Source organism: Copidosoma floridanum, unplaced genomic scaffold (genome assembly GCF_036245765.1).
Source record: "Copidosoma floridanum isolate Cflo_tuat_1 unplaced genomic scaffold, Cflo_Japanese_pri ptg000020l, whole genome shotgun sequence".
Lineage (NCBI taxonomy): Eukaryota > Metazoa > Arthropoda > Insecta > Hymenoptera > Encyrtidae > Copidosoma > Copidosoma floridanum.
In genome coordinates this window covers 830,846-856,770 of record NW_028321897.1, presented here as the reverse complement: position 1 = coordinate 856,770, position 25,925 = coordinate 830,846, and the positions used below count along the sequence as shown (strand labels likewise).

Sequence of the window (25,925 nt, the reverse complement as noted above, 5' to 3'; positions counted from 1 at the left end):
AATAATCGTCTTTCTGCCTGGCACTGTTACTTTCCATAATATTCACTAGAGCAAAAAAATTCTTGTATTTTCAACTAATGTTTCATTTATTAATATATAAATTTACTTTCCAAAGTAACAAATATTTGCTGCCCGTTGTTACTTTAAAAATTTAGCCGTTTTTCTGTTTTGATTATGTCATAACCTGTTTATTTAAAATTGAATCTTGACAGTTTTAAACTTTTTTTGTTAATAAAAACCTTTTTTTTCGTGTATATTTATACAAAATTTTTTAGTACCAATTTTTAACTAAAGTAAGAAATACTAAATTTACTAGAATATTTTGCACGAGTTAATACGAAGTCAATTTATTTCTATACAAAAAGTTAATCTATGGTCATTAGAAAAAACACCAACTATCTATTTGGATTTGAAACCAGAAGCATACGATAACTTATAAATTAATAACCTGATTCTTATAAGCTAAAAGTGATTTATATTTTAATTGGTATTTAAGTTTTTAAAGAAACTTTTCATTGCTTGAAAATTTTTTTGATAATTATCCGTACATCAAATGATATATTAACATTCGTTCATCAATTGTCTTCTTGGATTTCCTTTTTTTCTTTGTTGAGTGATTTACCAGTTTCTTCGATGTTGCTAGATCTTTTATCGTCAACTGCCATTTTATTATAGCAAGGAACATATATAGTTAAAGCTTTATCTGAACTAAACAATGCCTCGGCTTTTTCCGAATCGAATGAGTCACAAACACTCAACTTCTTATACAAGCTCTTCTCGTGCTGTTCTTCTGGTGGTGCCTCAACAATAATGTCCCTGCCTAAAACCTACAAACAAATAAAGTAAAGATTTATTAAGAGATTTAATGCTTTTGTGTTGAAAAAATCTAATAAATATTATAGATATTAATGTTATTACTCGATGGGTAAGTATTATGTCAAATTATTATACATTGACCTCTTTTTATGTAAATTGCGCTATGTATATTTTTTATAGAAACGTCGCGCTTATTTCTAGAGTGAAAATCGCTGGAATGCGAAAAATTTTGTCAATTAAAAATTACAAAACAGTGAAAAAAGTTATCCGCTTCTCCCCGGCAAAAAGAAGGCCCAGGTTCGACTCCTGGCCGAATCGGATAACTTTTTTCACTGCTTTGTAATTTAAAATTGACAAAGTTTTTTGCACTCCAGCGATTTTTGCTCTAAAAAAAAGCGCGACGTTTCTATAAAAAAAAAACATAGCGCAATTTAGATAAAAAGAGGTCAATGTATAATAATTTGACTAATAAATATTAGTTTAGCTAATTTCTTAGATACAATTTACATGATTAATTATTTTACTTGAATGATATTTATTTAACCACTTATATATATACTAAGTGCTTATTGCATAAAAAAAAAAATTTTGAATAATTACTCACCTTAACAATAATCTTATCTTTGTTGTACATCGTGCAGTCCAGGCGGCATACAAATTTCTCCTATAAAAAGTCCATTTGACAAATTTAAATTTTACTGTAAATGAAGTACAAAATGAATTAAACTTATTATCAAAGATAATACTGTATGCACCTGGTTAGTTAAAGTACGAGAGTCATAACTAAGTTTAATATATAAAAATGCAGGCTGACTCAATGTGCTGCAGGGAACAATAGAGGGATGGCTTTCTTAATCATCGTAGCCTTCATAATCCACACCTTTTTTACCACCAAACTTCCATACCATGTCTAGTCTACGTTTTTCTTCTATTTCTTCAAATATCCTAGCATCATAGTCGTCCATTTTTCAAATACACTTACTTAGATTCGGCAATATTAATAAAATTTCAATCAGTGCCTCAATGCTCCGACAAAGCCCAAGGTGCATCTGACGTGGTTTACAGTGTTCTACTTGCCTGTGCGTACATTGGGTGTAGCGTCATCATTATTTCAGGTAGTTGACAAGATGCAGTCGTGCTCAGTGAGAACGAAGATTACTGCGTATAATATTACTGTATAGTTAAAGTAGAAATGGTTGAGTACCACTCGTCTGTTTTCATGCGCAGAAGAGCAAAAATTGGCTGTCTGCGCTGCTTGACGAAATCGGGCAACGTTGTATTTTCATATATATGTATATGTATACATACATGTATATTATTTTTGTTTACCTTTTTTTTTAAATTTAGGTTATCGTATTACTTAATTTGTGCTCAGCCGGTTTATTTTGCAAATAAATATGAATAATCTAAGATTGAAGAACGGAAAATTTGTAACAAAAAAGTTAGGTAAGAAATACAGTACTTGTGTACATCGTATGAATGAAGCAAAGAAAACAGTGATTCGTAAATAATTATGTGCACAGAAAGGAAGATCAAAAGTTGCTAAACCAACAGAAGTAGGAGAAAGTTGTTTAAAGGAAGGATTCATAAGTTTAGAAAATAATCAAAACGTATTTGAGGCAAAAAAACCGTTTGTACACATAAAAGAGAGTCAAGAAAAAAGAAGAATCGTTGATTTGGTTGAATTAGGAAAAAATCTAGATTGTTGAGACTGTCAAGGAATTTTGAGTTTACAGAATATTGTTAATGAAAACCGTATGGGATTTTACTCTACACTAATGGTTCTCTGTACAACATGTGAGAAAGAAATTCGTGTTGAGACTGGTAAAATTGATAAAAAGTGTTCTGAAACCAACAAGGCTTTTATACTAGGTAATTTGTTTAAATTGCATGTCTTTTAAATCTTATGTTTTTAACAGTATATTTGTGGGAAAAAGGTCATTCTTACTAAATAATATTAAATTGCAGGAGTTGTTTATTCCGGTATAGGAAAAACTAGTTTGAATAAAATTCTTGCCTGTGCCAATATACCAGTTATTTCTGAGAGTGTTTATCGACGGTATGAAAACCTGGCTGGGACATCGATTGAAATTAAAGCAAAAAATAGTTGTAGAAGAGCAGCGATGGACGAAAAGATTTTAGTACTTAATAATGGCGATGATTTGTATTTTACTTTGTAAGACTTTTTTAATTTAGTCACTTTTACTCTATTACTATAGTGTAAGCTCTGCAGAAGAGTCAAGTAGACTATTACAAAGTTGATTTTTTTTTTTTTTTTTGTTAAATACTTTTTAGTTGCTTGTTATTTCTATTTGTTTGTTGCATACATTTAAAATTAACTCCTATGGAGTATTTAAGCATAATTTATTGTCAAATCTTTATTCATGCAGAAAACTATTTTTATATTTGATGAACTATTTTTACATTTAATAATTTCTTATAATAAATATACATTAATGAAATGTATTTACTTGAAATTAAATACTGCCATCTCGTACTACAGACCACAAAACATCGTCGATGACGTACTATATCCTCATTTGTGCCTCCAGAATTTTAATCCTGACAAAGAAGATACTCCAAGACATAATTCTTTTTCTTTGTACATCCAGAAATCCAATCCCAACAGAAAAAAAGACACTCCACGTAATCCTCAACTATGTGTACAGAGTTTAAGTATAGAAAACAAGGAAAATTTCCTGGGGCAAAATATTCTATTGAACATCACTGTAGACGCTTCTGTTAATATTATAGTATCTTTTGACACAGGCTGGAGTACACGAGAAAATGGACGCAGCTATGATAGCTTAAAAGGCTATAGTTGCATCATCGGTTATCTATCAAAAACAATTTTTGATTTAACAACGAGAAACCGTAAATGTGCCAAATGTGATCTTGGGCGTAAGAAAGATGATCACGATTGCCGGCTTAACTTCCGCGGAAGTGCAAAAGCGATGGAAGCTGATGCAGGAGTTCAGTTAATCAATCATAGTAAAATCTTAGAAGATACTAATCTGCAAGTTCGAGTAATTGTTGGAGACGAAGATAGTAGTATGATTTCTGCTGTAAGAAACGACAAACTAGATGTATATATTCATAGGTTAGCTGATAGAAACCACCTAGTAAAAAATTTTACGGGTGAACTATACAAAATGCGAGCTCATCATAAGCAACTGAATAGACCTGGAGCTATTGCACACGTTAAGAAGTGTTTTACTTATGCAATTGCTTAAAATCGAGGAAACAGCGAAAATTTAGCTCAAGTATTGAGAAAGCTTGCTGATCACCTATTTGGAAGGCACGAGAACTGTGGTGATTGGTGCATTAACGAAAACAAACACAGCTTGACTTTTTCTGAGCAATCTTTGTACGAGTCGCTTGTAAAATTTTTCGAAAAGTATGCAATTAATGCTCATAAGTTCTCTGTATCAGCATCTAGTCAGCCAAACGAAAGTTTCAACAATATCGTTGCTCATGAAGCTCCAAAAAACAAGTGTTTAAGCAAAAGCTTATCGTGCGATATTTTAGTTGCTGACAGCGTTTGTGTTAAAAATGATGGAGAAAAATGTATATTAGAATACAAAAAAAATTTGGGTTTATTACCTGGGATTCATACTGAAAACTTTGCTCTGCAAAGTGATCGTACTAGATTGATAAGGTCGCTTAAATATAAGTTAAGAACAACCAAAGTTAAAAGATTACAATTAAAAGAAAAAAAGCGATTGCTCCGGAAAGAAACAGAAAAAAAAAAGAATACTACTTACAAGTCGAACATCAATTTTGACAAAATCGAAGTAAAACTGAAAAACACAGTCGATAATAGTATTTTCAAATCAGCCAACGAATTAAAATTTGTATATTTTGATATTGAAACCACGGGTCTTGCTATGCAAGATGATATATTACAAATTGTTGCTGCGTGTGATGATAAAAAATTTAATATTTATATTACGTCAACCAGAACTATAACTGAAAATACTACTATCATTAATGGTTTACATCACATGAATGGGGTATTATATCATCATTATAAAAATTTGAACGCTGTACATATTGTTGATACTTTGAAACAATTTTTGACATTTTTAAATTCATTCCTGAAAAACGAAAGACATATTTTAGTTGCTCACAATGCCCGTTTTGATGTCCCACGTTTATTAAAGGCTATTATTAATAATAATTTACTGGATCAATTTGAAAAAATAATTTTTGGTTTCTCTGATTTCCTGTCAGTGTTTCGTTACATGTTACCAGATCGAAACGGACAAGAAATGTTCAAGTTACAAACAAAAGCTACTGATTTCCTAGAACCACAAGAACAAGGAAGTTTTCATGAGGCACTGTTTGACGTTACAATTTGACAACAGCTTATTTCTGCATTCAATGCAGAAGATTATTTAATTAAAACATGCAAAAGTTTTTATAATTACGACACTGATTTTTTAATGTCTGAAAAAAGTAGTCATGGTTTAAAATTTCTGAAAGAGCTTCGAAAAGTCTTGTCACTACTAATGTTGGAACGACTGACGGCAAATAATATAACATACTTTTCACTTGTAGATATTTACACAGTAAGTGGTGAAGAAGGTATACAAAACTTATATTCAGAAATAATCCACGGTAAAGCTAGAATCACAAGAAACAAAAAAATTATTTGCTCAGTTACTGACTTTTTAAAAAAAAATGTAAATATGGAAAATAAAAGTTAAAACATAGTTGAAAAAACTAATACCATCTGATCTGGTTATTTCTACGAAATTTATTAGTGAAATAGGTGTTTTACTTGTTACAATATTTGATAATAAAAAATCATTGTTCAAGAGTTTATTTGACAGATTGTTGTAATACAAATATATTTTGGTTAATTTCTGTAATCATATACTAGATTATTCATTTGATAATTTTATTGCACATTTTTCTGTTTATCAATAAGTTTATTATTTACACGAATTACATTCCACAGTTTCAAATTATATTTTAAGTTTATGAATGACGTGTATGTATAGCGGTAGTAGATGTATATATACAACGAGGGCGAACGACGTTGTCATGTCTCAAATTGTATATATAAGCTGTCTGCTAAATTGGTTACGTTCGCTCGAAATACACAATGTTTGTACTAAAATTCCTCAAAAACAAGTAGCGGAAGGAACATCATGAGATAATGCAAAATATTCCTTGGATTCCACGGATTCAAGAGTTAGTTTTCTTTAAAAATGTATAGAAAACTATTCTTGTTATCTTTAAAACTGCATGGCTCACATCAGCGTAACAGATAAAAGGCATCCCATGATAAAAGCCATAAATTTATAAGTTAATATCTTAGTTTTTAGTTGCGGTACCTATGTTGAAATTTTACTGATGTCTGAAGGACACTAAAATGTACTTATTTGCTAAGTTTCGAGAAAATCTATAGAAAATTGATTTCCTTGTCAACTACCTTAAATTTTAGCAATCTTGCTTGATGCACATAAAAGTTTACACTTTGGGACGTATTATTAACTTCTGCGCATGTGCTTATGACAAACTTTGACTTCTGCGCGTGCGTGGATGCCTATAATAGATAATACGTCTTAAACTGCAAACTTTTATGCACATTTATAGACCCCTTGGTAGCTAATCAAGAGTACTGAAGGAATTTGAATTTTTCATTACTTGTGTTAGGGGTAGCAGTGCAGTATCTCTCTCTTTTTCTCTTTCTCTCTCACTTGACGTTTCTGAGTTAGGAAGAGAGGAAAGGGCCATAGCTTACTTTTAATTTTCGGGCCCCTTTTCCATTTTAAAAAAGTGGCGATTTGAGCTATTATGGGCAAATTGTAAAATCAATAGTGTGTTGATATTTTGTAGTGTGTTGAGTGTGAGTCTGGTGATTATTTGGTCGGAACGTGACACGTAGTTGTTATTTTTCTGAACAGTCAAAAAATATCGAAATTTAAATGAAGAGCGTTTTTGGCAGGAAGCTCAAAATAAACAATACTAATAGAACTTTTTTTTTCAGGGGTATTTTTGTTAGTCAGTACGATCTATAACTGATTGCACCTACTTTGTGGATATGAGAGTTTAACTGTGGATAGTACTCGAATATGTAACCCTCTGCCATGAAAGAACCTTCGAAATAACAAACAAAATTAAACCTTTTGCCTCCATGAAATTGTACGTCTGTAGGTCAGGGTAACCTTAATTATTGTAAGCAGAGGGTTCAGCTTTATTTATTACAAGAGAATTTTATCAGGAATATGGCTAGTAAACGAAATTTAGTTTTCGCTGGTTCATGATTTTTTGGATGACCAAAAATATATAAGTCGACTATTGAATAGTTTTAATTGATTTCATGACATAAAAATAACAACAGATTCGTATTTATCTACGTTGGTTTCGTAAAGTCAATGGAACTACAATTCTTTTTCTTATTCGTAACATCATTACACAATAAGTAACAAAATTATGGCAGCAAAAGTATATAAAGACGCGTGAGTGTACTGGCTGTAAATTATTCATCCTTTGCACTCTGTACTTGTCTAAACTTGAATCTTTACATAAGTATTTATTCTAAGTGCTAGAGGTCAGAAATTAGATAGTTGTAACAAATCACCTGCTAAATAACTATTATCAATTTAACTTAACACCCAACGAATATTAGTTCATAGTCAATTAAAATTTTCGAATTTTTATTAATAAATGATTTGTGAATCTTAAGTAGTCTTTTTTTAAGCGTATAAATAAAAAGTTTATGCGGCACATATGCATTACGTAACGTGCACAAGCTAAGTATGTGTACTGCACGTATCCTGTGACGGCCTGAGTGGTTATAAGAACTTTTTGTAGATAAAAACTAATTTTATTCTTTTTTAACCTTTTTTTTAACTTAATATGTTTATACATAGTGACAATTAAATTTGCGTATAAACTCATTTGCACTAGTTTTATATAGAGTTTAGGGTATTATTAGTAATTTCTAAGGAAAATTAGAATTAAAGTGGACATGTAGACACAGTGGCATACATTTCAAGAAGCTTTCTGTAAAAAAGGACGGAAATTTTATAATGTATGTAATTTTGGATCAAGATGTTTAAAGTTTTTGAAAAATTGTTCTCGACTTCAAGAATTAAATTGATTACTTTTAATGATAAATGCATTCTAAGGGAGAACTTTGTTTATCAAAACATCTAGCTTGTTGTTATAACTTAAAATTTAACCTAAGAAATCCGTGTCTTTTTCAAACAGTTAATAATTTTTTTTATCATGTCAAAAATCAATTACATAGATAGTTAATTTTAACTACATTTTTTTGCTATCATTTATTATTTATTTTGCGACTTATTTCTTTAAATTTCAAAGTCGGGCTTCGTTCAGGGCTTTTAAAAAATGTGAACACATTTATCGTGCACAAATTATTACACAGAAAGTACCAAGTACAAAATTCACATTAGAATAACATACGTTTCGAATGAAAATTAGAACCTGTAAAAAAAATACTAATCAGAGAAAATCAAGAGTGAATTAAGCTGTGTGTGGCATGATTTGACAAAAAAAGTATCTTAGCGCTACTCCTAGAAGTAAAATCTGAACAGATTTAATATCAAGAAATGTGAAATTGTAATTTTAAATTAGAAATTTTTAACTAGAAATCATACAGTAGATTTTATAAATTAGACTTCATGTTTGCGTATGATATCGCCATTAATACTTTGCAGGAAATAGTGAAGAATTTCACGTGTCACTGTTTACTGCAAAGTTCTTAATATCAATATAGCTAAAGAAAAGGCATAACCATAGAGGTATAAGAATAGAGGGAATAATCAGGCTACCAGTGTGTTACGAGGAGCGAGAGAAAAAGGTGCAAGAAGGCCCCCTCTTGCTATCTCTCTCTAACCAAACGGTTGGGAGAGGGAGAAGGATTTCTTAGTTTCGTCTGCAGACCGCTTTGACAGCAGTATACCTTATGTGTAGTTTAAATGTAAACATGTTAATTTGTAAATATGTAAACAGTAGGTAAATTTTTATTCGTTAAAGTTAATCGTAGGAAGGTCAAAATAACAAAAAAATGCCTTGTGTGTAGAAAAAAACCGATGGTGTCGTGCACAAGATCTTTTCATAAGTTAGTAATAATAACCTAAAAATTAATTTTCATACAATTAATTTCATACTTAATATATACTCATTGATTAGATTTCTATCAGAGGAAATTGCGCAGTAGAAATGGGTCACGTCTTTAAATTTAGCTACTTTGCCAAACTTAAATACTTGATTTATTTGTAGTGATCATTTTAAGAAACGGCCAGCAAAACTTTAGTATTTATGTTAGTATGTTTAAACAGCAATTTTAAAGTACCTGTAGCACATTACCTTATTGATTCCTTAAATGGAGAAGAGAAAGCTGTATTGCTGGAAGATTTGTTGGTAAAGCTTGATGAAAATGGAGTTGATGTAGTAAGTGTGACATTTAATGGTGACAAGGCTCATCGAACAGCCTGTGAATATTTAGGTGCCAACTTCAATTACAAAGATGGAAAATTTAACCACATTTTTGTCACCCATCAAGTACTCGTCCAATTTTCATTTTTCATGATCCATGTCACTGTCTGAAGCTAGTCAGAAACTATAAGGCTCTGAAAGGCCCTCTTATCCATAATAATAATTTCATTAAATGGGACTACATACAGCTACTAAATAAAAAACAGCAAACAGAAAAACTGCCCAGTGCCTGTAAAATTAAAAATCGCCAAGTGGATTTCCATAATGAGAAAATGAAGGTGTTCCTTGCAGCACAGGTGTTGAGTAATAGTACAAGTGCAGCACTAACATTTCTTGATTTCGACATAAAAGATCATGATTTTTATAAAGCTTCAGCAACATCCAAGTTTTGTAAAAATTTCAATGATATTTTTGATTTTCTCAATTTGAAAAGTAAATGTACCTACAGTTGTGATGTTAGTAGTATAGATGAAAAATCATTAGCTTTATTAAAAGAGAAAATCAGCCAGTACATCAAGTATATCGAAAATTTAGAAATTACTGTCGAAACTAGTTGTAAAAAAGAAGACAAAAACCCCATTTCACTGAAAAATTATGAAGTCAGAAAAAATGTACTTTTTTGTAGTTCTGTTAGCACCGGATTTTTAGGCTTTATTATATGCTTGACAAATTTATATGAGTTGTCAAAATATTTGATAGATAATAATTTTATCGATTACTTTTTAAGCTACAAAAATTTCCTAGGATCACATCGAAATTTTGTTTTCTCGTATTAGAGCACAAAATGGTCACAATAATAATCCCACCACGACGCAATACTTATCCGCATATAAAAGTATTATTCTAAACAAAATTTAAATCCCGTTATTTGGATCAGCTAACATTCAATCGATGGATGATACGACATACTTATCAGAAGAAATGTTACCTAAAAATAAAACTGAAGAATGTACCATGCAAAATCTTGACGTCAAAGTAAAAAAACAAAAAACTGATAAAAAATTGTTGACTGAGCAGGTACGAAATTTACTTGGAAATTCTAATTAATTTGTTGATTACGATTACTGTATTCCAAATAATTGGACTTCATCGGAATATACAGATGAAATAGTGAAGCATACGGCAGACTGTGTGGTTCGCATCTTGAAACAAAAAATTAGTTGCCAAGATTGCTGTAATATGTTAGATGGGACTACAAGTGAGCACAAATCCAAATTGACAGTATTAAAAAATCGTGGAGGCCTACAATTTGCTTCTGACGAAGTCAATTACATTTGCAAATGTACAGAAAAATCGATACGCGAATGCAAAAATTTATTTATAAAAGGTATATGTAACATATTAATAAGCGAAACCATTAGAAAATTGCCAAAAACTATATTTTACGATAGTGTCCACAGCGGTGGGCCAAAAGTTTCGATTGAACACTGTTATCAATTATTAGTACAAATTATCACAAGATATTTAGATATACGTTTGAAACATGAAGCTGCTATGGAAAATGATCAAAACAAAAGGATTCGTATGAAAAATAATAAGATTACAATATTCCAAGGCCAATAAAATAGCTATCACATGTTAATAATGTCATAATGAATAACAATCACTATGTCTGCTACGTAAGCATGGATTTTAAAAATTCATGAATAAAAAGAGTTCCAATTGACTAAAAGGTTTATGATTTTTTAACTTCTTTTTTCATTCTAATATTGTTCAAACTCATATGTTCACCCACATGAAAAAGCCCACACAGAGAGTTGGTTTCCTGTAAGTATACAGTGAACGAAATTCGTACACCTACAGATGGCGTGCCGTCCTCACGAAATAGAGTGAATGTCCAGCGTACACTGAGATTTCTCGTGCATGCACCCTACTACTGCGCGCTCGTCTGTGTTCACTGAGATTCCTTATGCATGCACCCTACTACTGCGCGCTCGTCTATGTTCACTTGGATTTTTCGTGCCAACGACTGTGTTCACTGAGATTTCTCGTACACGCAATGACGTAGTTAGTGAAGTAGTGAGCCCGAATAGTTATTCATGAGTTTAGTCGATCATAAAACAGAAAGATTATATATGAATTTTTTTGTTCAAGTATGTGTTCAAGTTAACGTATAATTTTGTATTTTTAAATAAATTTTTGTGATTGAATTTTTATGAATTTTATTCGTAACAATAGCATAATTTTTTATATTTTATAGTGCAAACGAATGAAAATACGAGATACGTAAGATTCACAAAAAACGATGATACGTGCCAACAGTATTTCACAGCGTTTACGAGAAATCTCAGTGAACACAGTCGTTGGCACGAAAAATCCAAGTGAACATAGACGAGCGCGCAGTAGTAGGGTGCATGCATGAGGAATCTCAGTGAACACAGACGAGCGCGCAGTAGTAGGGTGCATGCACGAGAAATCTCAGTGTACGCTGGACATTCACTCTATTTCGTGAGGACGGCACGCCATCTGTAGGTGTACGAATTTCGTTCACTGTATACTTACAGGAAACCAACTCTCTGTGCAGACTCGGGAGTCGAGAGTCGAGACGAGAGACGAGAGCCTTACTGCGCATGCTCACCCAATTAGAGAAGGATAATAGAAGGGGCCTTCTTGCAGCTTTCTCTCTCGCGCGTGTGGAAACATCTTACAGTACTGAGTTACATGGGGATAGCTCCCTCTATTCTTATACCTCTATGGGCATAACGCTTCCTATGATCCTGTAAAAAAATAATTGGTATTCAACATATTTTCAATTCATGAAACCACAAGCCACAGTTGAAACTTCTTTTGCAGAAAAATAAATTTTTCTCGGTTTATTTTCATAAAATTTTTTATTGTATTTGCAAAATGGCGAATATAATATCAAAAATAGTCGAAAAAGTGTATGTACCGACTTGAGTAGAATAAGGTTTCTATATGCTCAAGTTTCAGGAAGTTAATAAATATTTGGAGTAAAAAGTTAACTTGAACGTTAGAGATAAGATTTATTTTATTGGCTAAAAAAAATGATATGAACAATAAGTTATTCATCTAATAAGTTTTTATTTTAAAAAGTACACCTACATTGTAAAGACGTCTCAAATTTTCGAAGACACTCTTAAACAGTTTTAGTTAATTTTAAACAGTGTTATTTCTAATAATTATCAGTCAGTGTTGAATGAAGAACCGTTTATAACATCGTTACCTCATCAATGATTTGTCAAAAGCACTTATTGTCAGAGCGTAACATTTTTTAACACTTTTTACCACGGCCACCAATCTTTGCTAGCCTGAAAATGTTCACTTTTATCGCATCCGTAATCTTTTTTGTGATTGTAATTGTTTTTTTCTTTCTCTTTTTTTTTGTCGAGCTTCAATGCCTCCTCGTCTGGAATGAGTGTGAACATAAGTGCGGCTAAATAGTTAACCACGCAGGATCAAAAATGATGACTTTGTCACCGATCAACCAATTATTATAGACTATGTGCACTGGTAACAACCTCGACTAGGAAAGAGCAGACGAATTTTTTGGCCCCTCGGGTCAGGTGAGTGGTTTACTTGAAGTATCTTACATGGTAGGATTTATATATTTTTTTACTAAGTAGATTACCTTATGATGTTTTTTTTAAACAAATTTACATTTCACAGCTAATCCTCATAAGAGAGTTGACAAGATTAGTTATTTTTTTAACCTCTTTAACTCTATGAATTATTTACTTTTAAGACATCCATCGCTCTTTTACTTTCCTACAAGTCTTTTGAACTCTACGTGTTCAGGAATAGTAGATGATTTAGACACACTGTTAGAAAAATATGTATGAAATTCAATGAAAATGTATTGGAAGCAAATTTCATAGACATAATTGAAAATAAAATAATAATTTATGTGTAAATTTTTTTACTTTTTTTTCAAAATTAATAAATAAGTTAGCAATTCAGTGCTAGATAAGTCCCATGAATTACTTATGTTAGCTGTAAAATTAAAAAAACTTATTTCAATTTCTTTGAAAACAACTTTAGAAATTAATTTATGTATGTATAAGATTTAAAATAAGATTGTTGCAAAGTCAAAAACGAGTTTTGAAAATTAAATAATAGTTTCTGTAAATAACAGAAATAGTTGCTCTTACTTTTCAAAAGATTTTTATAATATTTCAATTAATCTTTAATAAAATTTAATCTAGTTATTACTAACGTGATTGAAAAATTACTAATAACGTTCATTTAATTTTAATGAAAAAATTTCTAAATTTAATGAGAAACATATCAATGTGATGTAATAATAGAAATGACCAGGATTGCGGATTTAAAATAAAACATTTAATAAACAGAATATCAACTTTAATAAAGCAGTGTAGAATATGTCAATAAAAAAGCTGCAAAAAATCTAAATGTGTTTTTTAAAATTCATAAATATGTTACCAAATTTTCAAAAATTTTAACGAAATTATTAACGTATGTATACAGATTTGTAAAAATTTAAATTACAAATAAAATTTATTTTATTATAATTAATAAGCAATTGTGGAAATAAGTACAAGCTTTTTTCTGAATTTAAAAAAGACTTGTAGTAATTTCCCAAGTATTGAAATAAAATTAAATTGAGTTTAAATTTTGAAAACAAAATACTCTTTTTTCATTTTTAATAGAACATAATCGACATTTAATGTAATAGTTCATTAGTATGATTTTATAAAAATAATCTTTTCAAAAAATAAATTTTTGAAAACTTAATGTCAATATCTTAAGCATGCTTTGTAACATTGAGTGACTGTTGATGCAATTTTCAGGTAAGTGTTTATGAAATAGTATGAAACAATATGCAACTGAATATGTTACTTTCATTTTACTGGAGTAAATTTTGAGGTTTATATCTTACTATATTCATATTATTGTATCAACACTTTTACCTTAAAATTGCATTTATAGTTACTAAATCTTACATTGCATGCTTCAAGTATTAATATTAAATCATAAAATTTCGAATATTGTTGATAAAAATTCATTTTTATAACATTATACCAATAAACTATTACATGAAATTTCAATTATTTTTTATTAAAATTAGATGCAGACTATTATTCTGTTTTCAAAAAGTGAGAATTCAATTTGATTTCATTGATATACTTGGGAAATTACTAAATTCTTTTTACATTCTAAATGTCAGAAATAAATCATACTTTATGAATAAAGAAACAAAGGGACCTACTATCTATGTAAGTATTCGAGCATATGTTGGATTTGAAATTAAAAAGCTTCTGGGAATATTTAACAAAAAACAACGTAGCTTATACAAAAAAAAACCATTTCGTTTTATTACAAAAATATTCAAACTTTTATGAAAGTACTGTATGTATTTGTGTTTTACGACATCTAATATGTATAATATTGTCTCTATATCTAATACATAATACAATACACATCTTATTTGTTCAGTCATGCTATAATAATACGTTATCGATTTTAAAAACTAATATTTTATAGCTTATGAAAAAACATATTCGTCAAACTCTGCATAAAATACAGATAAAATATACTTCAATAATACTTGATTCACAATCATTATTCAAACTCTCGTTACACTTTTGACAATTAAAATTGAAGTTTAAAATGCTGTTTTACTATAAATGTTCAAAATAGTTTTATGCGCTAATTTTAAACTCATCAGAAAACTTAGACAGCTCCTCTGCTAACTTGAGGACATCATTTTAGCCGTTTTTTGCCCTTAGTTTTTGACTCATCTTTCTGACTTTTTCCTTTTTTGTTTTTTTTTTTCTTTTTTTTAGAATTTGGTTGGCTTCCCGGATTAATTTTGAGGAACAATGTGAAATAATCGCAATAAAATTATTATTTTTCCAATTCTTATGTTACAGAGTTATTTTTACAACTTCATTGAAAATACCTTTGTATAAATTCAAGAGTTTTTTCTATAGAAGGGTTATACACAAGTCCGAATACATAATATGCAAGAAAAGTGATTAGTATTCGTCGTAAAATATTTGTGCATTGAATTCTTATATTTTGGTTGATGAATACAATGCACTTAGCATTCTCATCGTAAATTGATTTTCCTAAAATCATAATATTCGTAAAAATAGTTTCAGTCAAAATGTTTTGTAAATAAATAGATTAATTACCTATGATTATTAACAAACGATATTCTGAGCCGACATTATCTGAAAAGTTAATTTGGTCATCTTCCTGTAACAAAACAAAATAAGTTATTCATATTTACTCATAATAGTAAATATTTTTTTTTAGTCACAGACTGAAAAAATATTTTTCATGTGCATAAATGATAATGAATATAGCTTACCAATAAAATTTTGTAGAAACAGTCAGAGTCTTTATCAAAGTATGCGAACAATAAGGGGAAAACAACCAGTAGCTTATGTATTTTGCCTGTATTGACTACCCCAGCAGATTTGCTCTCATTGATTATTTTTTCCATTTTCTCTTCTTTTCTCTTTATTTTTTCTGGAACTCGAAAATACAGTCTTATTGTTTTGGCTCTTATTTTAAGAGTGTCAGTCCATACTTGGTCTACGTTTTTCCCTAATAATTTTGAACTGTGTTCAACAAAACACGTGCAATTAATTAAAAAAGGCCAATCAATTATGATATCATTTAAATCTCGATCAGGTTGATTTAACAAAAAGCGTTGAGTATAATTTGTATCATTCATTAACTTTGACACAAGTAAGTGATCTTTTGGATTATCTATGAACAATATCTTCAGTTGCTGTCGTTTCTCTTCTTGAGAAATAGAAGTTTCCGAAGCTGGCATTTCGGGTGAATATTCAATGCACTCATACTCGTCCCAACGCTGAGCTACGTTTGCTTCCATTTCTCGCGCATCAATAGCTTCATCGTCACTATCCACTATAAGTTTTCTCTTTTTTTTAGAATTATTTTTAGTATTTAAGCTCTTTTTGTAAATAGCATTATTATAAATTTTTTGTCGAAGAACGTCGGAACCATCACACCAAACTTCATCTTTCCCTCCCAATCTGAACACAAAAGGTTTCTGGATGCTTTTTGCATAGCGCATGAGCAAACGTACCAGCCGTTGCTCTTGAAGTATCATTTTTGGCAATCACATGTGTACTCAAATAGTTTTTGTTATTCGTAAAATATTTACATCCATCATAGCCACAGTGAACATATTGATGTACGTTCTGGTAGAACTTTTGGTGATCAATGTGGTTTTTTAGATTATTCGTTTGAGAGTCACAAAAATTGCAATAAAACATTTTCTCCTGTAAAAAGATTAGTTTCTGTAATAAATGAGTAAATGGAAACTGGAAGAACAAACTATTTATTCTAAAGATAATTAGCTATTAAATTTTAAAAGATAACAGTCGTCATAATTCAATTTTGAAAAACTAAAAATAAAATTGAAAAATACGCTTAATATACTAAAGTTCAATTATACTTACAAAAAATACATTAAGTTTCAACAAATTTCCAGTCTGAAATTGATATTATAATTTACAAAAAATTTCATAATAATTATAAGATTCATGAAATTGAATGGATAAGTGAAATCTCAAAAAATAAATTATTAAAGTAAATTTATTTTTAATAAATGTACTTCTCAAAGTTTTTTGATTTAATTTTTAAAGTTAAAAATATGTTCCAATATTACTATCAGTATTTTAAATAAAAAAGTTTATGTTGAAATTTAAATAATTGACAGAGTGCCTATTATTATAGGTACGTCAACATACATTATAATACTTTAGTTTCATTGTACTCGGATGAAATGTATTAAATGAAAAAAACTTAATTACTTTTAATTTTTTGTCTATTTCAAAACAATATTACAATTCTTCAGATTTCGCTAATATAATAACTTTGAATCAATTACAATTTTTATAGATTAATGAAATCTCAAAGAGTAACTTAAGGTAAAAGATTTTTAATTTACCTTGTTCATAAAAATTTGCAATTTATTTTGAAACATTTTACAGATTAATTTTGTTAGTTTTAAAATTTGATTTTGTCAATTTCTAAATTTTATTGTAAAATTTAAAAGATTTTAATAAAGTGTTTAAATATATTAAATTTTAAAAACTTGTTTATTAATTTAAAAAAATTTATTTTCCCAATTTCCAAATTTTGTGTTTTTAAAATTGGTAAATGTGAATCATATTAATGTTGTAAGCTTGTTGATCAATGGTGTTTTTTTATTTTAAACAAGAAAAAACAGTCACTTTTATTCTTAGGTACTATAGTGCATGAAAACTAATAACGGGTCAACTTACGAAGCGCTTAAAAATAGGTTATGTGAGTGTGAAAACGTGTGCGCGCAGTCTTCCTCAGATTTATGCACTAATAGTTTCAGTACCAGGTATTGCATGCACTATACATTTAAATAACAAAATTGAGCAATACCGCAAAACTCTGTCTATAGTAGTATATAACAGATAATCTTATCATGAATATATATATATATATATATATATTAATGCTTTGCATGGTTCCGGGACGAATATTTCCGGGATCCCATATATATGTAATGCATCATTCAAGGATACTAGAAGCATTCTAGAAGCAGCTTTCTGGGATGCTAGAAACACATTTTTAGTATCCCAGCAACACATTTATAGTATCCCAGAAAGATGCTTCGAGGTTCCCAGAAACATGATTGTAGGATCCCAGAAATAAGACTATACGTTTCCGGGACTAAATCAGAGCTATGTTCCATTAAAAAACTGTTGTCCCATTAAGATACCAGGGTACAAACTGGAACTAAAATGTAGTTTGAAACATACTTAAGTGGTCCACTATTTATACTGCAACTTATAGAAAAAGCTTATATGTTGCCCTGATATTGGTGAGTCCACATTACCAAAGATACGGATTACCTTGTGTAATTTAACGTTAGTAATAATCACTTTAATGCTATCATTTTCTTTATTATTTTAACTTATGATTATCTCGTCCTCAAGACAGTAAAAAGTTAAGTATAAAGCAAATAATAAACACCCTCAATGTAGTTAATATAGCTTGAAGTGCACGTTGCTACAGAATGTGGAGAGTTTCCTTTTGATAATGGTAGATGAAACGGTTTTCCTTTCTATAACTTCATTTTGGTTTTCAGTTTTAGAACTGTTAGATTTTACAAGATTAAAACCGTTTGTAAGATAATAAATATGAAAATTCATTAAATATTAATGACTTACTCAATTTATCAATCGAAGAGTCGCATCTTAAACAGAATTTAAAAATATTAAAATTTTTCACTAATATTTAAACATAAGCATCTTAGCGTCTTTTAGATTCTAATCAATACGATTAATTAATTTATAAAATTAAAGCGTTAAACTACAATTAATCAAAATGTAACAGTACTAGGCCATGCAATGAACAACAGTTTGTTTTTTTAAATTATTTATTACGTGAGCGAACACCACTAAACGATAAAAAGTGCTCAAAAGCCCTTTTTTGTATTCGTTATAAAGATTTTTATAATATAAGTGAGCATCAATAGGCGACCCCACGAGCTTAAACAAATCTTTTTACATTAATAATTTATTATATTAATTAATAATATATTACATAGAACTGTATATTTCATAAAAAAACTTAGAAAAGTATATTTTGTAACTTAGAATCCTTTCCCAAAAAGCGTCAAAACATCTCTAAAACGTTTCTCCAATCTTTAACTGTCCGTGGCCAAAGTGTAAGAAACGTTTCTTGTTGTAGAAACAGCAACATTTTGGAAACGTTACTAACACGTACCTAATGTACAAAAATAAATGGAAATTTTGATATTAAAAAAATTATTTTTATTTTTTTTGGTCATATAATACCTTAGTTACTTAAAAATTTTAACAATAATAGTGGAAAAAAATTAACATGCGTGCACGATCTTGGGCTGCCATATCTTATCCAGTTGGCCAGAGCCGATACGGCACCTGCTGACCTGCTGCATAATTTATGTCATTATACGATAGAAGTGCCATGTATTTTTGTTTTTCTTACTAAAAAATTCGACAGTTGTAATATTTAGGGCTTATTTATTTGATTAATTTATTAACTTAATAATGTAAATTGCGTCATTTGAAGTAAGAAAGGCTTATCTCACGTTGAACACAACAAAAGCTTAGCTTGCAAAGTTGGAGGAAGACTAGCTTATCTTAACGGGCTCAGGAAAAAAGTAGCTTAGCTCACCGCGCTCAGAGGAAAACAAGCTTCGCTCATCGCAGTCAAGCAAAAACTCTAGCAATACTCGCTGCTATCCAACGAAGAAAACCTTGAGCCACATAATCACTAAATAAATGGTAACGGTAACTGGTAACTATATAGATGAATAAAACGAAAACTAATAACACAAACACCTATCACAAAGTGACTTGTGTCACTTACTGGCAACTTTATTGATAAATTAAATGTTGTTAAATAAAACAAGCGCCTATCAGGTGGCCCGAGGTACTTACTGGCCACTTTTTTAACTATTAAAACAAAAACTTATAACACAAGCACCTATCACCAGGTAATGCAGGGCACTTACTGGCCACTTTATGAATTATTAAAATAAAAAATAGTAATACAATCGCCTATTACGAGATCATCTGGGGCACTTACTGGCCACTTTATCAATTATTTAAACATTAATTAAAAACACAAGCACCTATCACCAGGTAACGAAGGTTGGTTACTTGATACTTTATTGATTATTAATACAATATCTAATAACACAAGTACCTATTACCAGGTGACCTGGGACACTAACGAGCCCTTTATTTATTATGGAAACGGAAATAAATAAAACAAACGCTTATTATCAGGTGACCCGGTGCTCTTACTAGCCATATCATTATATATTACAACAATATACAATAACACAAACATCTATCCTTAGGAGACCCAGAGAGCTTATTGGCCACTTTATGAAACAATAAAATAAAAATCATTAACCCAACTACCTATTACCGAGTGAGCCAGAGCGCTTACCGGCAACTTAGTTTATAAATGAGACATTGATGAAGTACGCGAGTGCCTACTACCAGGAGACCCTTGGCGCTTACTAGCCACTTTATTAATCATTAAAACATTAACCAAAATCACAAGAACCTATCAATAGGTGACCCGAGGTGGCAAACAATATCTAATGACACAAGCACCAATCATCATACGACCCCAGGTGATCACTAGGCACTATGAGAATTTAAAAAAATTTATTGAAAAAACAAGCGCCTATCACTAGGTGACCCAGGGCGCTTACTAGGCACTTTATTAATAGATACAACGTTGCTAAATAACACAAGCGTCTATTACCAGGTGACCCGCGCAAGATACTTACTGGCCACTTTATTGATTATTAAGACAAAAATAAATAACACAAGCATCTATTAACAGGTGACCCAGGGCACTTATTGGCCCCTTTCTTATACATTAGATCAATATCTAATAACATAAACTTCTATCCTTAGGAGACCCAAGACGCTTACTAGTTACTTTACGAATTTTTAAAACATTAATTAATAACACAAGCTCCTACTACCAAAACCTCTAAAGAGTTAAGAAATCGTTAATTAATAACAAAAGTACCTATCACCAGGAGCTCCAGGGCGCTAAATGGCCACCGTATTATTGAATAGAACAAAAATTAATACCATAAGTGCTATTACCAGGTTACCTGGGGCGCTAACTGGCCATTTGATTAGTTGAGAAACCATTAATTAGTAACATACACGCCTATCACCAGGTGACCCAAGGCGTTAACTAACAACTTTATTACATATTAGAGCAATATCTAATAACACAAATGTCTATCCTAAGAAGACCCAGGTCGCTTACGAGCCACTTTATGAATCAATAAAATGACAATTTATAACATAAGCGGCAATTACCACATGATTCGGGGTCTTTATTTCTGGTCCTTTGATTAATTTTAAAATTATTAATTAATAATACAAGCGCTTATGACCAAGAGACACTGGGTGATACTGGCCATTATATTACTTATTAAATTATTTATGAAAAACACAAACACCTATCACCAGGGGACCCGGGGCAGTTACTAGACATTTTATTGATTATTAAAACGATTTCTTATACACAAGTGCCAATCCCCAGGTAATCTAGGTGCTTACTGGCCACTATAATAATTGCTTAAACATTTTTTAAAAACACAAGCATCTATTACTAGGTGACTCGGGGCGCTTACTGGTCACTTTATTGATTATTAAAACAGTGTCTTGTAACACAAGCGCCTACCGTCAAGTGCCCTGGGCGCTTACTAGCCATTATATAATTTATCGAAATATTTATTTAAAACTCAAGCACCTATTACCAGGTGAGCCAGGGTGATTACTGCGGCCCTTTGAATAATTGAGGAATCATTATTTAAAAATACAAGCGCCTATTACCAGGTTACCCAGAGCGCTTACTGGCCCTCTAAATAGTTTAAAAAATCATGGATTATTAACAAAAGCACCTATTACTAGGAGACCCTGGGCGCTGACTGGCTACTAAATTAATAAATAAAACGAACATCAATACTATAAACTCCTATTGCCAGGTGACCCTGGGCGCTGCAGTCATATGACTGGCCACTATATTAATTAATAAAACGAAAATCAATATTATAAGTACCTATCGCCAGATAACCTGGAGCGCTTACTGGCCCTTTGATTAGTTGAGAAATCAGTAATTAATAACACAAGCGCCTATTACCAGGTGACTCAGGGCCCTAACTGGCCACTTTTTATATTAATAAAACGAAAATTAATAACACAAGGGCCTATCACTAGGTCACATGGGACGCTTACTGGCCCTTTTATTAATCAAAAATATATTGATTAATACCACAAGCGCCTTCTCCCATATGACCCGGAGTGCTTACAGGCATTTGATAAGTTGAGAAATCATTGATGAATAACACATCCGCTCATAACTATATGGCTCGGGCTACTTACTGGCAACTTCCTTGATAAATAAAAAATTAATAAATAACACAAGCACCGACCACCAGGGGACTTAGGGCCCTTACTGGCATTTTTATAAATTAATGTAACAAAAACTAATAACACAAGCGCCTATCGCTAAGTAACTTGGGGGGCTTTTTGGATACTTTTTAACAAAATATATCTTCGGGGGATTAAGCATCGGTGAAAAAATCCCATATTTTTCAAAATTATTTAATTAAACTATAATGTTTTTAAATTTTTATTATATATTTTTGTTATTGAAATATACTGTATAACTATGTTTTTTCCAGCATACTACTGCCCTTAGGCAAAAAAAAATTGGCAATTAGCAACTCAACTGATTATAAGTATTATTAAAAATTCAAATGTTTCTTTAGGCGAGCAAGCATCAGCGATTATAAACCCAACTGTTTTTAAGTATTGATTATTTATGAAATGTTAGCCCGTAGCTAAACAACCATCGGCAATGAGAAACCTAACTGTTTATTTGTACTGTCAATTAATGAATTGTGCCTTATGGCAAGCAAGCATCGGCGATCAGCAATTCAACTGTTTTCAAGTATCACCAAATTATAACATGTCTCCTTCGGCAAGCAATAATCGTTAATTAGCAATCCTACTGTTTTGAAGTATTGTTTACTAATAAAATTTGCCCGTAAGCGAGCAAGCGTTGGTAATTAGCAACTCAACTGTTTTCTAGTATTACGTAAATTTAAACGTCCAACACTTTTTTATAATCAAATTTAAAAAGTCTTAAATAATCAAAAGTCAATCTTCAATAATCAAAAAAAAGTCTTTAATAATCAATTTTTAAAAGTCTTGCCCAGATATACCATCAATTTAATTGATTATTGTCTTTTAGTCTTATTTATTAATAAATCGTACTCTTTGGCAAGGAAATATTGACAATTCAAGAATTTAATTGTTTTCAAGTATAGTAAATTAACTGAATATTTTTTCTGGCAAGCGAGCGTCGGCAATTAGAAAACTAACTATTTTATTGTATAGTTAGTTAACAACATCTACCTCGAGCGATTAAGTGTCGGTAGTTAACAACTAAATTGATTTTAAGTATTTCTTATAGTACATTGTGGCCTTAGGTAATAAATCATTAGCGATTAGCAACCCAACTGTTTTTTAGCATAGTAAGTTGACAAAGTGTTCCATTTAAAGATTAAGCTTTAGCAAACAGCAACTCAAGTGTATGTTAATTGACTGTTAGGAGAACAAGCACCGACAATAAGAAACTGAAATCCTGCTCAGTTTTACTCAAATAAATAAGCCGTTGGGATGCCTTGCACTAATACTTGCTTGCCCGATGATATCTTTTGGTATCTAACTATACTAAAAAATTTGGGTTGCTAATTATCGATCCTTGCTCACCTAAGGGCTCGTTTTATTGATAATTACACTGAAAATCGAACTGTGTAGGTTTAACCCATTCATGTGGATAATTTTCTGTAACACTTCTTTCTTAATTTTTTGTGCGTAATTTTTCATTTTATAAGTGTTTAGTTATAGTTTTAACACTCAAGAAAAGTTATTTTAACACACTTTATACATATGAATAATAAATACATGCTTTTAATGTGTAAAATTACGCACACAAAAGTGAGTAATAAGGCTTACAGGAAAATTACTCGCTTAAGCGGGTTAAAATGATACACTTTAATTTGCAGGATATTACTATAGGTGGGTTTTCAATCCTCAAAGATTGCTCACCTAAGGGCACCAATTTCAAATAAACAATACTAAACAATAGTTAAATTTCTTATCACCGATGTTAGCTCACATGACGGCTTTTTAACTTATAAATAATATAAAAAACAGATGAATTTTCAATCGCCGATGCTTGCTCCCCCAAGTACATATTTTGTTAACTAACTATAGTATAGAATAATTAGTTAAATAATTGCTGATGCTTAATTGCCTAAGTGCACACATTGCAATAACAAAGAATCTCGCAAAGAATAGATACAATTAAGTTATGAAGTCCCTGGGAAGCACCCTAGGTTGTCTGGTGATAGGTGCTTATGATATTTAATTCTATTTTAATATCTTATTAAGTAATCTGTACGCGCTCCAGGTACACTGGTGATAAACGCTCATATTATTAAACTTTTTTCAATATCTTATAAAGTGTTCAATAAGTGCTCCTAGTTTGCTAATGATAGGCGCTTGTGATTTTATTGAATGTTTTAATAATTGATAAAGTGGCCAGTAAGCGCCGCGGATCAACTGGTGATAGGCGCTTGTGATATTAATATTTGTATTATTAATTTATAACGCGGCCAGGTAGTTCCCAAGGTCACCTGGTAATAGAGGCGCTTGTGTTTATAATCAATACGTCATTCAGTAATAGAAGGGCCAGTTGGTGCCCCAGGTCTTCTAGTGATAGGTACATGCATCTGTTACTGTTTTGTTTTGTTCACTTATAAAGTGACAAGTAAGGATACCGAGTCATCTGGATATATGGACTTATATCATTAATTTTTACCATACTAATTTATACAGTATTCAAAAAGGTGTATTAGTTATTAATTTTTTTTTTTTTTTAATAGTTAGAAGGCCAATTCAATTCCCGGGCCACCGGGTAATATAAAATTGTATTATAAACTTTCGTTTTAATAATTTATAAAATAGCGAAAAAGTGCCCCAAGTCACTAGGCATTAGGCGCATGTGGTATAACATAATATTTTATTAAATAATGAAAGAGCCAGTAAGCACTCCAAGTCTTCTGGTGACAGGCAGTTGTGTTTTTATTAAATGTTATAATAACTAATAAAGTGGCCAGTAAGGGCTCCCGGTCTGCTGGTAATACGCAACTGAGTTGAAAGTATTTGTTTTATTAATTTATTAAAAGTCTGGTAAGTTCCCTTGGTCTCCTGCTAATAGGCACTTGTTATTAATTTTTGTTTTATTGATTTCTGAAGTGGCCAGTAAGCACCCTGGGTTACCTAGTGATAGGCGCTTAAGTTAATAATTTTTGTTTTATTCATTTATAATGTTACCAGTAAGTGTTCCCGGTCTCCTGATCATAGGCACTTGTTTGTATAAGGAATGTTTTAATAATTTATGAAGTGACCAGTTATCACTTTAGTTTATACGTGGTGACAGTCACTCATGTTTTTATTTTGTATTTTACTGATTCATAGAGGCCAGTAAGCTACCTGGGTCACCTGGTAATACGCACTTGCGTTGTTTGTTTTCGTATTAATAATTAATGAATTGGCCAGTGTTAGCACTCCGTGTCACTAGGTGAGTGCTTGTATCAATAATTAATTTTTAAAAATTAATAAAAGATCCAGTATTTAAGCACCCCTGGTGTTCTGGTAATAGGTGCTTGAGTGAATAATGTTTGTTTTATCAACTTTTAAAGTGTTGAGTTAGCACCCCGGGTCACCAGATAATAGGCGCTTGTTTACATAATCAGTATTTTACTTATATTAGAAAAGAGCTTGTAATTGTCCCAGCTCATCTATTGATAGGGGCTTATGTTATTAATTTTCGATTTATTAATTTATAGAGTGGCCGTTAAGCACACCAGGTCACCAGGGGATGAGTGCTTGAATTAACAATTTATATTTTAAAAATGAATAAAAAAGCCAGTATTTAAGCACCTCAGGTCTTCTGGTTATAGGCGCTTGAGTTAATAATGTTTGTTTTATCAATTTTTGAAGTATTCAGTTGGTGGCCTGGGTCTCTTGATGATA

The 25,925-nt window shown here is 30.9% G+C and overlaps 1 long non-coding RNA gene across 1 annotated transcript; it reads right to left on the bottom strand.

The window, feature by feature from the left end:
• Positions 1-476: 476 nt before the first annotated feature.
• On the bottom strand, positions 477-1,834 carry LOC106642743 (uncharacterized). Its single transcript, XR_016293130.1, has 3 exons — positions 1,572-1,834; positions 1,421-1,480; positions 477-827 (listed from the first exon to the last, which is right to left on the bottom strand). It is a non-coding gene; the product is annotated as an uncharacterized LOC106642743 (long non-coding RNA).
• Positions 1,835-25,925: the final 24,091 nt, after the last annotated feature.